The following is a 15,670-nucleotide window of genomic DNA, read 5'->3' on the forward strand; positions in this document are numbered from 1 at the left end:
CTAGGGGGAACCTTAAGGCAAACTTAGTTCAGAGTGTTTACATTAAAGTCCACATTCAAACCTGTGGGTTGTATATCTAATATCTGCCGGGGATACTGTCTGCTGAGCTGTATATCTGATAATAACAAGGGATAGTATCTGCTGAGCTGTATATCTGATAATAACGAGGGATAGTATCTGCTGAGCTGTATATCTGATAATAACAAGGGATAGTATCTGCTGAGCTGTATATCTGATAATAACAAGGGATAGTAACTGCTGAGCTGTATATCTGATAATAACGAGGGATAGTATCTGCTGAGCTGTATATCTGATAATAACGAGGGATAGTATCTGCTGAGCTGTATATCTGATAATAACGAGGGATAGTATCTGCTGAGCTGTATATCTGATAATAACGAGGGATAGTATCTGCTGAGCTGTATATCTGATAATAACGAGGGATAGTATCTGCTGAGCTGTATATCTGATAATAACGAGGGATAGTATCTGCTGAGCTGTATATCTGATAATAACGAGGGATAGTATCTGCTGAGCTGTATATCTGATAATAACGAGGGATAGTATCTGCTGAGCTGTATATCTGATAATAACGAGGGATAGCATCTGCTGAGCTGTATATCTGATAATAACGAGGGATAGTATCTGCTGAGCTGTATATCTGATAATAACGAGGGATAGCATCTGCTGAGCTGTATATCTGATAATAACGAGGGATAGTATCTGCTGAGCTGTATATCTGATAATAACGAGGGATAGTATCTGCTGAGCTGTATATCTAATACTAACAGAGGACATTAACCGCTGAGTAGTATACCGAATAATAACAGGAGATATTGTCTGTTAAACTGTATAACTAATACCAATAGGCGATATTAACCGTTGAGTGGCATTTCTAATATTAGTAGGTGCTTTGGCAGCCGCGCTGCATACCTTATAATAACGGGGGTTAACGTTTGTTATTATTGTACTATATTGTACAGCAACAGGGATATTATCTATAGGATAGTATACTGATTTGGCCTATTATAAGCTAAGATTGGGAACTCTGGAGGAGGGGGAATAGAAAAATCCGTGTGGCATAAAAAAACAGAGGGCCTAAAAACAGGGGGACCCCGGAAAAGACTCTCTCTCCCGGGGCGAAAAGTAAAGGGGGAAAAAATTTCTAAAATTTAAAAATACCTGAACAAATCAACTATGGAGGAGCCTCAAGAGTCTGATCTCCCAGGAAGCCTTAAATAGGGAGAGAATATCCTTAAAAGATATATCGGATCAAATGAAACAATGTTTTGAGGTGGTTAAAGAGGTCAAGTCAGATCTGGCTGCAATGAGGAATGAATTTGGGGTCTTTGGGGAAAGGTTGCAGGAGGTCGAGTCAAGGTTAAGTAAAAATAAGGATTGTACTTCAGTACTAAAAAAGGAGTGAAAAGAGGCCTCGGTAGAAAATAAAAACTTGGCTCATAAACTTCTGGATCTCGAAAACAGATCTAGAAGGAATAATGTGAGGGTAATAGGCCTGCCTGAAAAGGAGGAAGGGGACGATCCAGTGGGTTTCTTTACTGACTGTAGGCCCTGAACATCTATCAGAGGTTTTCCATATTGAGAGAGCGCATAGAGTCCCCTCTACGATAAGAATACCAGGAGCTCCACCGAGAGTCTTTTTGGTCAGGTTTATGTCCAGTAGGGATAAGGAGGCGACTCTTAAGGAAATCGGGAAACAAGATGTAAAATGGAATGGAAATAAAGTATTGTTTTTTCCTGATTGCCCTGTCGATGTCCAAAAGAAACGCTACGGGTTTAAGGACGTAATCTGCAATCTACCCGGCTAGAGTGAAAATATTTTATGAAGGCACAATTCATATCTGCGATTTACCGGAGGAGGAGGAAGAACGGTTGAGACATCTTGCTAAATAAATTTTATTGCGGCGTTGGGGCAGGGATGTTTCAGTGTCATGCTAAGGTCAGGATCTGCCAACAATGGTAGATATCTGGGGTGGGTTTTCTTTTTTCTTTCTTTTTCGTGTTTTCTCCTCTACTCACTTGTCTCTACCTCCCTCTCCATCTATATCCCCGTATTCTCCTCTCTCCTAATGTGTATAGATACTTAATTGGTATGTAAAGTTTTTTGAGTCATCTAGAAAGAGCTGGAAATGAGCAATGAAATGTTTGTCATTAAAGGGGTATTTCGGGAATATGAACATCTTCCCCCAAATCCCATGATGATATAAACAAATGAGTAGAACAATACTCAATGTCATTAGTCACAAAATGGAGCTTAAATAGTTTGATTTTACGTAGGTGGAGTTATCACTAAGATGGCCGCCACTGGAAACTACTAGTCCCATGATCCTTTAGTTCTCAGTAACTCCTCCTACCATTTATGCTCTGCTCCCAGTGATGATGTAACAGGTTTTCTTGCTCTGTTACCATAGTAATGATGTGTAACTGCCATCACCACAACACTGACCATACTGGATGTACTGCAACCAACCGACTACAGACAAACGTAGTGGTGATCACATGACCTGCCCAGGCAGGTGCAGGACATGTGATGTGGACATGTGACCAGCGGCCATCTTCTGTCCTGTGTATGCTCTGCAACGGACCGGGCGGAGGAAATTAACGGACTGATTAAAGGGCCAGTAGCGTTTTAATTCTTCATTACAGTCTATGTCAGTGATGGCGAACCTTTTAGAGACCGAGTGCCCGAACTACAACCAAAACCCACTTATTTACCATTAAGTGCCACATGGCATATTAAGTAGTAACTTATTGCTACCTGTTATTCCACATCTTCCAATTGTATTGGACGCCTGAGGCCACCAATACAGTTGAAAGAAGGTGGGCAAATTCAGACTTTAATTATAGCTTCTCTCCAAGTTGCCTGGGACAGCAGAAAGATTTGATGGATTTTATCCTGTTTGGTGAACTCTGTCCTGGGGCGATGGTCTGAGTGCCCACAGAAAGGGCTCTGAGTGCCACCTCTGGCACCCGTGCCATAGGTTCGCCACCACTGGTCTATGTCATCAGCATTTTCTGCTAAGGGGAGCAAAATTTTAAATAACAATTAATTACATATAAGCTTCTATTTTGAGTACCCATTTGTATATGAATTATGCCGATTCCTGGAATACCCCTTTAAGAACTATCTACCAGCTATCGTATGTCTTCAAGAGACCCATCTGATCAAAGAGACAATACAATGTGTAAAGGTTGGGTAGGGAAAAGCTTCCATTCGTATTACTCCTCATACTCTAGGGGGGGGGGGGTCAATTTTATTTCATAAATCTCTTCTGGTGGAAATTTTTTCCTCCAGAATAGACAAAGAGGGAAGATTTGTTTTTCTTTTCTGTAATGTCTATGGGAAAAAAATGGTATTAGCCTCAGTTTATATCCCACCGCCCTATAGTTCAGATGTATTGTATAAGCTTTTTGAATTGATGTAATGTTGATAATAGTAGGAGAGTTCAATAATTCACTTGAATTTAGATGGGACACGGTCGAGGTAAGAGATATCCACATCAAGGGGGGTAATAAAAAATTTGGAAACTTGCTAGAGGAATTTGGTTGGATTGATTTTTGGAGGGAATTAAATCCTAATGGAAAGGCCTATTCTTGTTTTTCTAAAACTCATCTACGTTTTCCACGGATAGACTATTGTTTTGGGAATAAATATACACTAGAATATTTGGTAAATGTATCTTATGACACAAGGGGGATTTCGGATCATACTCCGGTACACGTTAAATTATTAATGAAAGGGCAGGAAAAATATAGAATGCCTCGGTTCAATGCGGGATGGTTAAAATGGATTGGTAATAAAGAGGGTCTGGAGAGGGAAAAATAGAGGCACAGCTTCACATATGGTGGTTTGGGAAGTATGTAAAGGGTTTATAAGGAGGATATTATCAAAGCAAGTCTGTGGGGCAGATTTACTTACCCGGTCCATTTGCGATCCAGCGGCGCGTTCTCTGCGCTGGATTCGGGTCCGGCCGGGATTTATTAAGGTAGTTCCTCCACCGTGCTGAAAAGCATCGGAACGCGCTGGAGTTCACCGGCTCGGGCTGAGTGAAGGTAAGTGCAACTTTTTATTTTAAATGCGGTGGTTTTTCCGAATCCGTCGGGTTTTCGTTCATCCACGCCCCCCCGATTTCCGTCACGTGCATGCCGGCGCCGATGCGCCACAATCCGATTGCGTGCACCAAAATCCCGGGGCAATTCAGTAACACGTCGGGAAAACGTGAATCGGGCCCTTAGTAAATGACCCCCTCTGTCTTTAAATATAAATTAAGAAAAGGAATTCGTGAGGCTGAACAGAAGGTATGTAATGCACCTACAGAGGGTAATTGGGATAATTGGCAGAATAGAATAGAGATTTTTTGCAAGAAAGGGTTAAACCACTCTACAAGCGCATCTTCCAAGAGTAGAAAGGATTTTTATTCTTGTTCATAATACAGGTCTGCAAACAACGCGTTTCGGCATTGAGCGAATGCCTTCATCAGGTAAAACCAATGTATGTAGGTTGAGTATGAGTAATTTATGATTACCAAATCGAAAACAAGAATGAAGTCTTTTACAATATTATTCTGATGTGGATATCTCAGTGGGTGGGAAGAGACTAGCCAACCTGGTTAAAAATCAAAAAGGGAAGAATTATATTGCATCCATAAAAAAGGAGGACGGAGCGTGGGCAGTAGGAACAGAGGAAGTGAAAAAAAAATTTCTTGAGTACTTTAGGAATTTATATTCGGCCCCTCAATACCAACATAGAGGGCAGGCCAGGGAGTTTGCAGTTAGGGCGAATATTCCAAAGTTGACCCAACAGGAGGCCATTTGGTTAGATAGACCGATAGAAATGGGGGAATTGAGGGAAGCTCTGGCTGCGTCTAAGAGAGGGAAAGCATCGGGTTTGGATGCTATTCTGTTGAGGTATACTAATTGTTTGAGGATGTGTTATTAAGGGAAATTTTCGATAAGCTTTCAAGAAGCTTATGAAAAAGGGGGTCCGTTGGGGACCATGAAAGAAGCTCTTGTAATTCGAATTCCGAAAGAGGGAAAGGATAAGGTCTTAGCAGATGCTTATAGACCGATTTCCCTAATGACATCAGATGCAAAACTATTGGCTACCATATTGGCTCAAAGATTAAGGGAAGTATTGGTAGATTTAGTCCATAGAGATCTGGCTGGTTTTATTAGCGGAAGAAGTACTACTGAAAATCTCAACAGATTATTTTCGAACATACAAATGGTACCTGACAATGGAGGAGAAAGGCTTGTTTATCCTTAGAAGCAGCCAGAGCATTCGACTCGATAGAATGGGGATATATGTGGGAAGTATCGGAGGCTATGGGAATGGGTCCCAATTTCATTAGATGGATCAAAGTTCTGTATAAAGAACCAATGGCCAGATTGTTAATCAATGGATCTGTCTCAGAAGCATTGATCGTCAGGAAGGGCTCTAGGCAGAGGTGCCCTTTGTCGCCCCTGCTATTTGATTTAATGATGGAGCCACTTGCCTGTACAATTAGAAATGATCAAGAGGTTGTTGGCTACCACTATAGGGAGAGAATTGAGAAGATATCACTCTTTGCAGATGATATTTTGATGTATCTAGGAAATGTAGACTCTGTGGATAGAGTATTGAGGGTATTTCAAGAATTTAAGATTATATCAGGTATTACCATCAATTGGGATAAATCTGTGATCATGGATATAGACCAAGGTAGGGAATTACCTCAAATCCCATTGAAGATAATAAAGCATGGTGAACACTTTAAATATCTAGGTGTGAACGTCTCAAGAGACATAAATGAATATGTGGAATTAAAGAGAACCTACCACCACGATTCTACCTATAAAGGTAGATCGTGGTGGTAGTTGGATGAATAGGACGTGAGGATAGCCCTTTTTAGAGCTAATCCTCACGTCCCTGCTAACTTTTGGCAAACTTTATTGAATTAATATGTAAATTTAGTTATGCGGCTACTGGGGCGTGGGGTAGCCGGGCACGAGGCTGAGCAGCCCCTGCTCCGAAGCCGGAGCTACTGCGCATGCGCAGTAGCCTGGCTTGTCAGATGAGGGCGCGCAGCTACGAGGGTAGGAGGAGTACTCTACTGGGGCATGGAGTAGCCGCGCTGTGTAGCCTCGTGCCCGGCTACTCCACGCCCCAGTAGCCGCATAACAGAATTTACAAGTTTGCCAAAAGTTAGCAGGGACGTGAGAATTAGCTCTAAAAAGGGCTATCCTCACGTCCCTTACATCCACCTACCACCCGATCTACCTTTATAGGTAGAATCGTGGTGGTAGGTTCCCTTTAAATGTTATTCCAGTAATAAGACATGCTAGGAATAAGGTCCAAGCACGGAAGGGGTTAATGTTGGGCGTCTCTGCTAGGATAGCATTAAAAAAGATGATACTCCTTCCGAAATTTCTTTATGTAATTGTTAACTCCCCAATATGGATTGATCGAGGGATATATAAGACTATAGATGGGATTTTATCTGATTTAGTATGGAGAGGGAAAAAAACCTAGAATTAAATTGGAGACAATCAAAAGAAGTACCCAGGATGGTGGCTTGGGTATCCCAGATTTAAAAAATTACTATTTGGCTGCACAGTTTGGGAAAATGGTAGATGGGGATATTAGGCCTATAGGGGAAGGACATTTGAGATCAATTTTGGGGATTTGGAGGCATTATAGTTTGTTACAGATTCTCGAAATGGGGGTAAGTAAGAGTTATAAAAAGGTTTACCAACACTAGGAATGTTTATACAGGTATATAATGCTAAAGCCCGAGGGATATATGAGGATACTCCCATATGGGGAAATATAAGATGGAGGGGTGATTTTTTTTGTTAGTCATGAATATCATTTTTGGATTAATAAAGAGGTTAGGATGCTGGGCCAAATTTATGATGAGGGAATTCTTAAGACCTGGATGAATATGAGAGAGGAGTTTGGTTTGAATAATAAAGATATGTTCAGGTTCTTTCAGCTAAGACAGTGACGGAGAACCTTTTAGAGCCTGAGTGCCCGACCTTCAACCAAAAGCCAAGTATTTATTGCAAAGTGCCAGCACAGCAATTTAAGCAGTCATTTATTTCTTCTTGTTCCTTGACAACTTTCAATCGTTCAGCCTCCTAAGGACACCAACAAAGTTGAAAGGAGGAGGGCAAATTCGCCTATCATTGTAGGAAGATTCTGCAGGCAGATTCTTTGAGTCCTGTCTGGTGAACTTCATTCTGGGGTGGTGGCCTGGGTGCTCACAGAGAGGGCTCCGTGTGCCACCTCTGGCACCCGTGCCATAGGTTCGCCACCACTGAGCTAAGACATGCACTAGAACCCGTGGAGTTGGATATTAACAAAGGCAAGAACCCTACTAATGGGCTACTGAAGACATGTGAAAGTAGTCCTAGAAAGGGTAGATTGGCATTTATTTATGCCAAATTGATGGAAAAAAAAATATGAAGATCCTTATCTTGGAGCCTTAAAAATGTGGGAAAAAGAACTTGGCCCAATAGGGATTAATAGGTGGAATCAAATTGTGAAAAGTACTTCGAAAGGTATCATTCAATCCACAATTGCGGGTTATGCAATATTTTGTTGTCAATAGGTTATAGTATACGCCATATAGACTATCTAGAATGTATAAGGAGCGTGAATCCAAATGTAATTGGTGTGGAGAGGAGAGGGCGGATTTCGCTCATCTGGTTTGGAGTTGTATCCATATACAAAATTATTGGAAGGGCGTTTTTGAAACTATCAATCTTCGTCTTAGAATTGAAGTAGCTTGGGATCCATTAATATGTCTCTTTGGAGAACCAGGAAGAAATGATTGATATAACCTTGAGGGAAGGGTAAATAAACTGTTAAGTTGGGCACGGAAAGTTATAATGAATAAAGGGATCAAATGATCCACCATCTGTGAGGGATTGGATTCTGTGTTCTAAGAGAATGTTGATACATGAAAAGATATACTTTGAAGATGCCCCCTGTCTATGGTGATGGTAGAACCTCCTCTCCTCTAGGTGTAGAGGATGCCCCATGTCTATGGTGATGGTAGAACCTCCTCTCCTCTAGGTGTAGAGGATGGCCCCTGTCTATGGTGATGGTAGAGCCTCCTCTCCTCTAGGTGTAGAGTATGCCCCCTGTCTATGGTGATGGTAGAACCTCCTTTCCTCTAGGTGTAGAGGATGCCTCCTGTCTATGGTGATAGTAGAACCTCCTCTCCTCTAGGTGTAGAGGATGCCCCTGTCTATGGTGATGGTAGAACCTCCTCTCCTCTAGGTGTAGAGGATGCCCCTGTCTATGGTGATGGTAGAACCTCCTCTCCTCTAGGTGTAGAGGATGCCCCCTGTCTATGGTGATGGTAGAACCTCCTCTCCTCTAGGTGTAGAGGATGCCCCCTGTCTATGGTGATGGTAGAACCTCCTCTCTCTAGGTGTAGGGGATGCCCCCTGTCTATGGTGATGGTAGAACCTCCTCTCCTCTAGGTGTAGAGGATGCCCCCTGTCTATGGTGATGGTAGAACCTCCTCTCCTCTAGGTGTAGAGAATGCCTCCTGTCTATGGTGATGGTAGAACCTCCTCTCCTCTAGGTGTAGAGGATGCCCCCTGTCTATGGTGATGGTAGAACCTCCTCTCCTCTAGGTGTAGAGGATGCCCCCTGTCTATGGTGATGGTAGAACCTCCTCTCCTCTAGGTGTAGAGAATGCCTCCTGTCTATGGTGATGGTAGAACCTCCTCTAGGTGTAGAGGATGCCCCCTGTCTATGGTGATTGTAGAACCTCCTCTCCTCTAGTTGAAGAGGATGCTACTTGTTTATATTGATTGTAGAAGAACTTCTACTCTAGGTGTAGAACATTTCTATTGTGATGGTAGAACAGCGCCTTGTAGTATTATATACAGCCATGACACCCAAAAAAAATTACAAACATAAGACTTAACTTCACGCTCCAGCCCCAGCGCTCAATTCTGCGTTCTCCTAGCTGCCGTGTCTACTGTGAAGAGACACAAGCCAGCCATAAATCACGCCAGTCTGTGCTGCACCGCTTTGTCTGTCAATTACATTGGTAAAGGCGCTGATGTATTTGATTTTTCAGGTAGTGTGGTCTTGTCAGCTCTTGGTAAGGCCGTGCCCACTGGGGAGCCACAATCTGCCGCCTGAGGTGGGAACTGTATCCCGGCTCATGGCAGATGTGGCCCTGATTGGGTGCAGATACGGGCGTGGGTGAAGGGCAAATTTGAAGGTCACATCCTTATTGAGGGGGAAGGGTCAGGGTTCTTTCTTTTGCGGCACCATATGAGTTTCACACCCTGACTCTGTAAGGAAGTCTCTTCTAGGATCTGCTGATCTCTCAGGTCACACAAGCTGCGGGCCCTGGGCCATCTGACAAAGCATTTATAAGCCGGTGTTGTGAAATTTCCTACTGAATGGCTGGAAAGAAGTTTTGTTAAACTGTGTTCAGCACCAGGGACCTAGTGACACAATCTCTCCTTCCATATTCCGCCTGTTAGGCTCTAGAAGTTGGTGGCCATCTCAGATGATACTTGCGTCTGCTGCTCGGCATCTGTAGGCACATACGCTTGTCCGCGGGTCCTTCCCTCTTGGTATCAGTAACAATGTGCTTTAGTGATATTATGAAAAAATGTTTTCCACTTTTTGTTATTCTGATGGAAGTTATTATGTCCTGGAAGGAAACAAGTTACACTGCCTGGAGGTGGTTAACAACTGCGTCTCCAAATACCAGATTCTAGATCTTCCCCGGCATTGTCCTTATAGATTAGAGAGAATCTGGTCCCACTAAGTAGAGACGTCTGAGATGTCTATTTCCTCCTACATGTCAGGTGTGTGGTGTGTGACTTGGAGACGTGTAGTGGCCGTATTTATATGACCATCGTCTCTGCCATGTGATACGTCTTGTTTTGCTGTTGTTATGGTCATTCCCCGGTATGTAATGTCTATTATGTATCAGAAATGACGGCCGCGCGTCTCTTGTTCTTAGGTCACTTGTTTATTTGAAAATGTAACAGATAAAAAATGAACATAATTGACAAATTATTGGGATCAGGACTTTATAGAAACATTGGGGGGTTATTTATCACAGCCGGACGTTCATGCGCTGACGTCGCTGCCCCTTCACTGCCGCCTTATACATCAAGGAACTCCGGCCCCAGATCTATCCAGCGCCCGGCTGTGCAGTGTTTATCTCTGCGCCAGGTCCTTCACATGTGAAAGTACAGCTGGGGCGCATGCGCGGAAAGGAACTCCTACTCCACTGCTGGCCACCCCCACCCCCATCCACTGCAGGTCACCCCCCCATCCACTGCAGGTCACCCCCCCCCCCCCATCCACTGCAGGTCACCCACCCTCCTCCACTGCCGGCCACCCCCCATCCCCCACACCCCTTTCTGACCTAAAATTCTTGATAAATCTCCCCCATTGTTCATAATGTAAGCTTTTAGGTAAACATATACACTGTAGAAATCATCTACAGCCAGGAAATCAATAAAAATTTAACCTAGTCACATTTCTTAGGATTATGAACATTAACATGGCTTCTCCTCTGTGTGACTTCTCTTATGTCAACAACACTTGATCGCCGGTTAAAGCATTTCCCATATTCGGTACATGACACATGCTTTTCCCCATGTGTGAATTCTCTGAAAAATTTGATTTCCGGATAAAACATTTTCCACATTTAGTTCATGAAAATGGCTTCTCCCCTGTGTGAGTTCTCTGGTGTTGAACAAGATTTACTTTCTGATGAAAACATTTCCCACATTAACTTCATAAAAATGGCTTCTGCCCTGTGTGAGTTCTCTGGTGTTGAACAAGATTTGATTTTAGACTAAAACATTTCCCACATTCATTACATAAAAATGGCTTCTCCCCTGTGTGAGTTCTCTGGTGTTTAACAAGATTTGATTTTAGACTAAAACATTTCCCGCATTCATTACATAAAAATGGCTTCTCCCCTGTGTGAGTTCTTTGGTGGGCAAAAAGATTTGCTTTCCTATTGAAGGATTTCCCACATTCAGTACATGAAAATGGCTTCTCTCCGGTGTGAGTTCTCTGGTGTTCAACAAAACTGGATTTGATTGTAAAGTTTTTTCCACATTCAGTACATGAATATAGCTTTTCTCCTGTGTGGCTTCTCTGATGTACAATGATTTCCCATTTATTAGTAAAACATTTCCCACATTCAGTACAGGAAAATGGCTTCTCCCCTGTGTGAATTCTTTGGTGGGCAAAAAGATTTGATTCCTTATTGAAGGATCTGCCACATTCAGTACATGAAAATGGCTTCTCCCCGGTGTGAATTCTCTGATGTCTAATGATTCCTGATTTATCAGTAAAACATTTTCCACATTCAGTGCATTGAAATGGCTTTCCCCCCGTGTGAGTTCTCTGATGTCTAACAAGAACTGATTTCCGGATGAAACGTTTCCCACATTCATTACATAGAAATGGCTTCTCTGCTGTGTGAGTTCTCTGATGAATAACAAGAGATTGTTTATGGGCAAAACATTTCCCACATTCAGTGCATGAAAACGTCTTCTGATGATTTATCTGATTCATTAGAGATTTCTGATGACGAACAAGATGTCCTTTCTTACTAAAGCATTTTCCACATTCTGGACATGAAAATGGCTTCTCCCGAATGAAAAGATGTGACTGATTATCTTCTACTTCACCACAAGGAGCTGAGGAGGGACGTCCATGGGAACCTCTTGGACTTTCATCTCCTGGAATATACAGGGAAGATATTAATATCGTGAGTTTCCCTTTTCCCAGGTTCCGGCAGATATAAAGGGAGGAGTCAGGAATATACTGTTATCTGAGGGTAACGAGTCCTGGTCAGGAGAAGTCCTGGAGATGATGTGTGACAGTGAATAAAAGATGAGCAAAGTAGAGGAGACGAGGCCGGAGATTCTGGGATTCTATAGGACGGGAGTGACAGATGCAGGATTGGGATAAGGTGCGATGGGATTTGGTCAAGAGCACAAGTAGTGAGGTGTGAGCTGGACATCATGGAGGAAACATCCGCTATACCAGACGGGAGGAGGAGACCAGAGACAGATGAGCCGGTGTCTATGTCATCTCCATCTCCTCCCCTGGATGTGACCTCTCCCTGCAATGTATAAGGGAAGAATAACCCACAAGATACATGAAAGGCTCTTACCCTCCTCTGTCACTGATGAGGGGATTTCCTCTCCGCTCCTCCTTCCACCACAACTTTCCTGGAAAGATCCAACATGAGGGACCTGAGAAAACAAGGAAATGTCTCCAGAGATTCTCTTATATCCAAGTGATGGACAGAAACCTCCAGAACCAGGAACTAAGGGGAATAATCTCCTGCAGGAGGAGACGGGATCCACATTCACCCCAATATTTTACACATCAACATCAATGTTCTGGTTATATTACTGCATAACCCGATGTGACCCGATCCTGAGGTGGAGACTCATGGACACCAGGGACAAGATTATTCACTTCTCCTGCTCTTCTACCATTTATAGTTATGACCGACCAACATCTCCCCATAGACCCTCCACCCACTGCTGCTGGAGAAGGTAAGTAGCTTCATTACATTCATCTATAGAGGATTCACAGGAACCTCAGCTCCACCTACCTGATGATCCAGTGGGACATTCTCCTCCGGCTCCTCTTTAATATCTCGGGAATCTCCAGGACTGGGACATCTCTCTGGTTCCTCTTTAATATCTCGGGAATCTCCAGGACTGGGACATCTCTCTGGTTCCTGTGTAATATCTCGGGAATCTTCAGGACTGGGACATCTCTCTGGTTCCTGTGTAATATCTCGGGAATCTTCAGGACTGGGACATCTCTCTGGTTCCTGTGTAATATCTCGGGAATCTCCAGGACTGGGACATCTCTCTGGTTCCTGTGTAATATCTCGGGAATCTCCAGGACTGGGACATCTCTCTGGTGGATTTCTCTGACTGGATCCATCTATAGGAAATATACACAGTGACTGATACATTGTCTATATGTGATGATGAGATGATGGAGGAGGTGACCTCACACCTGCTCTGTCCTCTATAATCAGGAAGGTCTCCTCTTACCTGGTGATGTGAGGGGCTGGTGGTCCTCCATCATGATGTCCTTGTACTGGTCCTTGTGTCCTTCTATATACTCCCACTCCTCCATGGAGAAATAGACAGTGACGTCCTGACACCTTATAGGAACCTGACACCCACAATGACACAGTCATCACCCAGACCCCTCCCTTGTGTTATTGTACAATGTCCCAGCATTCCCGGCAGCGCTCACCTCTCCGCTCAGCAGCTCAGTGATCCTGGAGGTAAGTTCTAGGATCTTCTGCTCATGTATCAGTGAATGAGGTGGAGGCTCGGTGATGGGGCTCTGGGTCCATCCTCCTGACACACGGGGGGTCACACACTCACCAGACGACTTCTTCACTACTGTGTAATCCTGTGTATGGGGAGACACTGATCACTACATAGATCCTAAGAATCCTTCACCTCTCCAGTCATTTCCCGCTGTTATTCCTAGAGATAAGAGCCGTGTCCTGGGAGACTCTCACCTCTCCGGTTATCAAGGAGATCATCTCCAGGGTGAGCTCCAGGATCCTGGCCGCCATCTGCTCTCTGTCCTTCTCCCGGATCCCTGGTGGATCATTGATGGAAAGGATCATCTTTAGGAGAAACCTCTGGGAGTCCTGGATCTATAGAACCTGAGGAAACATGAGAAGAACTAAGAGCAAACTCTATATGAAGCAATTGTGTCCATGACATGTGTGATGTGACAGATGGGGATTCTCCAGACACTGGAGGGGAGGTCACTGGACTGAGGGAGGAGTGATGGCGCTGGACTGCGCTGCTCCTCACTAAAAGCAGATACTGGACCCCACATGGAGGATTATGTGGCTGTAATGATAAATACCCCCCCATTCGTACAATGTGTGCGCTCCTGGAGCATGCTGGGAGTTGTATTCTATTGTATTCTATTCAACTATAAGGCGCACCTGATAATAAGGATGAATGACCAGCAGGTGGCAGACCTGTGCACTGTTCAAGGCAGTTGTTGTCTGTAAGTACGGTTCATGTATAAGGCGCACCTTTGATTTCTGAGAAAATCAAAAATAATTTTTTGTGCACCTCATAGTCTGAAAAATACGGCAACGTTGTAAAATATTTGTATAATCTGTGACTTGTGTGAACAACGACGTTTCCCCATTTTAACATTTTGATTTTTATATTAATTTTAATTTACAGATTTCACACAGATTGGTTTCCATCGTTCGACCAACCGTCCCGTCTATACAAGGTCATCATTATGATTTACATACCTGTATAAGAAGCGACGTCCTGGATGGACACTTACCTGCTGATTGTATAACAACCCATGAGAGATCGACACGGAGACTTGTTGTATATACGACGTGAGAGGAACAAGTGATGGAGCAAAGGGATTAGCGTCGCGTGATTCCTCCGGCGTCTCTCATTGGAATATTCATTGTACATTTGGATATGTGTTTATGGGATGTATATTGTACTGGAATGACAGTAGGAGACGATGTGTTATGTGTAGGATTTATATCTGTAGACGCTTTGTTATTACGATCTGTTAATAAAGTTGTAGCAAAAAGATGGGAAACGGAAACGCCGGGAGCATGGAACAGCCTCAGTCATGAGTAGGAGCAACATGACGTCAGTAAGCAACAGCAGGGAAGTTCTCCAATCAAGAGACCACATGAGCTGGGAATTCTCCGCCCCTTCTGCTTCCTTCATAATTTCTATATAGTTTTGTGAAACCAAATAAAGCTTGCGCAGTGCAGATGTGCCACAACAATGATCACATGAGTGAGATTTACATCAGCAATTTGTCTATATTAATTTCTTATGATGTGCACACATGCTTATTGATTAGAAACACGCAGAGGATGTCTTAAATCCTACCCTAACAGTTGGAGGCACTGATGAGATTTCGCGATCAGGACGACCAGGACGCCCCCTCGTTCCAGCACCGTTTGCAGTCTTGGGGTCACCGTTTCCCAACTAAGTCTGATCAGCCCAAGATCAAGTTTCAGATTACATATGTTCTGCTACTTGCCTGTGACTCGGGGAATGGTGATACCTGTGACTGTAGACAGCTGGGATTGGAGGGTAAATATGCATAGCCACCTGGTGTCCTGCATCGGGGTCTGAATTGTTATATAGCTCTGTACGAAAAAGTGCTTTGGCTGCTGTGTGTATGCGCTTTGCTGAGCTAGAACAGAAAGGGAGGGAGAGGACGTTCTAAGTTCATATAGAGAGGAATACAGCGATGCCGCAGTGAAGATCAGACATATGGGCCGTTAGAATTAGGAGAAAAAGGACGTATGTCTGCACATCAGACATAGGCCACCAGAATAAGGAGAAAAAGGACGGATGTTTGCCCGCCAAACATAGGCTGCCAGAATAGGAGAACGGGTAAAGAACGGGTGTCTGGGGATTTTGACAGGAATTAGGAGAAAAAGGGAGATCGTTAAGCGGGGACCTTCTGATAAACCTCTGTAACTGACACGCGGTGAGCTAAGTCTCTGTTTCTCGTGATCGGTGAGCTTGAAGGTCAGACCTTCTGATAAACCTCTAACTGACACGCAGTGAGCCAAGTCTCTATAACTGGTGATCGGGGAGCTTG

At 43.7% G+C, this 15,670-nt stretch overlaps 1 protein-coding gene and 1 pseudogene across 1 annotated transcript in view; both read right to left on the reverse strand.

The window, feature by feature from the left end:
- The window catches only part of LOC140116867 (uncharacterized), a 97,752-nt gene that overhangs the window by 31,953 nt on the left and 50,129 nt on the right, over positions 1–15,670 (reverse strand). The window lies entirely within an intron of this gene.
- Positions 1–15,670, reverse strand: part of LOC140119741 (uncharacterized) — a 58,654-nt pseudogene that overhangs the window by 8,297 nt on the left and 34,687 nt on the right.

The sequence above is a fragment of the Engystomops pustulosus genome, chromosome 2, assembly GCF_040894005.1.
Source record: "Engystomops pustulosus chromosome 2, aEngPut4.maternal, whole genome shotgun sequence".
Taxonomy (NCBI): Eukaryota; Metazoa; Chordata; class Amphibia; order Anura; family Leptodactylidae; genus Engystomops; species Engystomops pustulosus.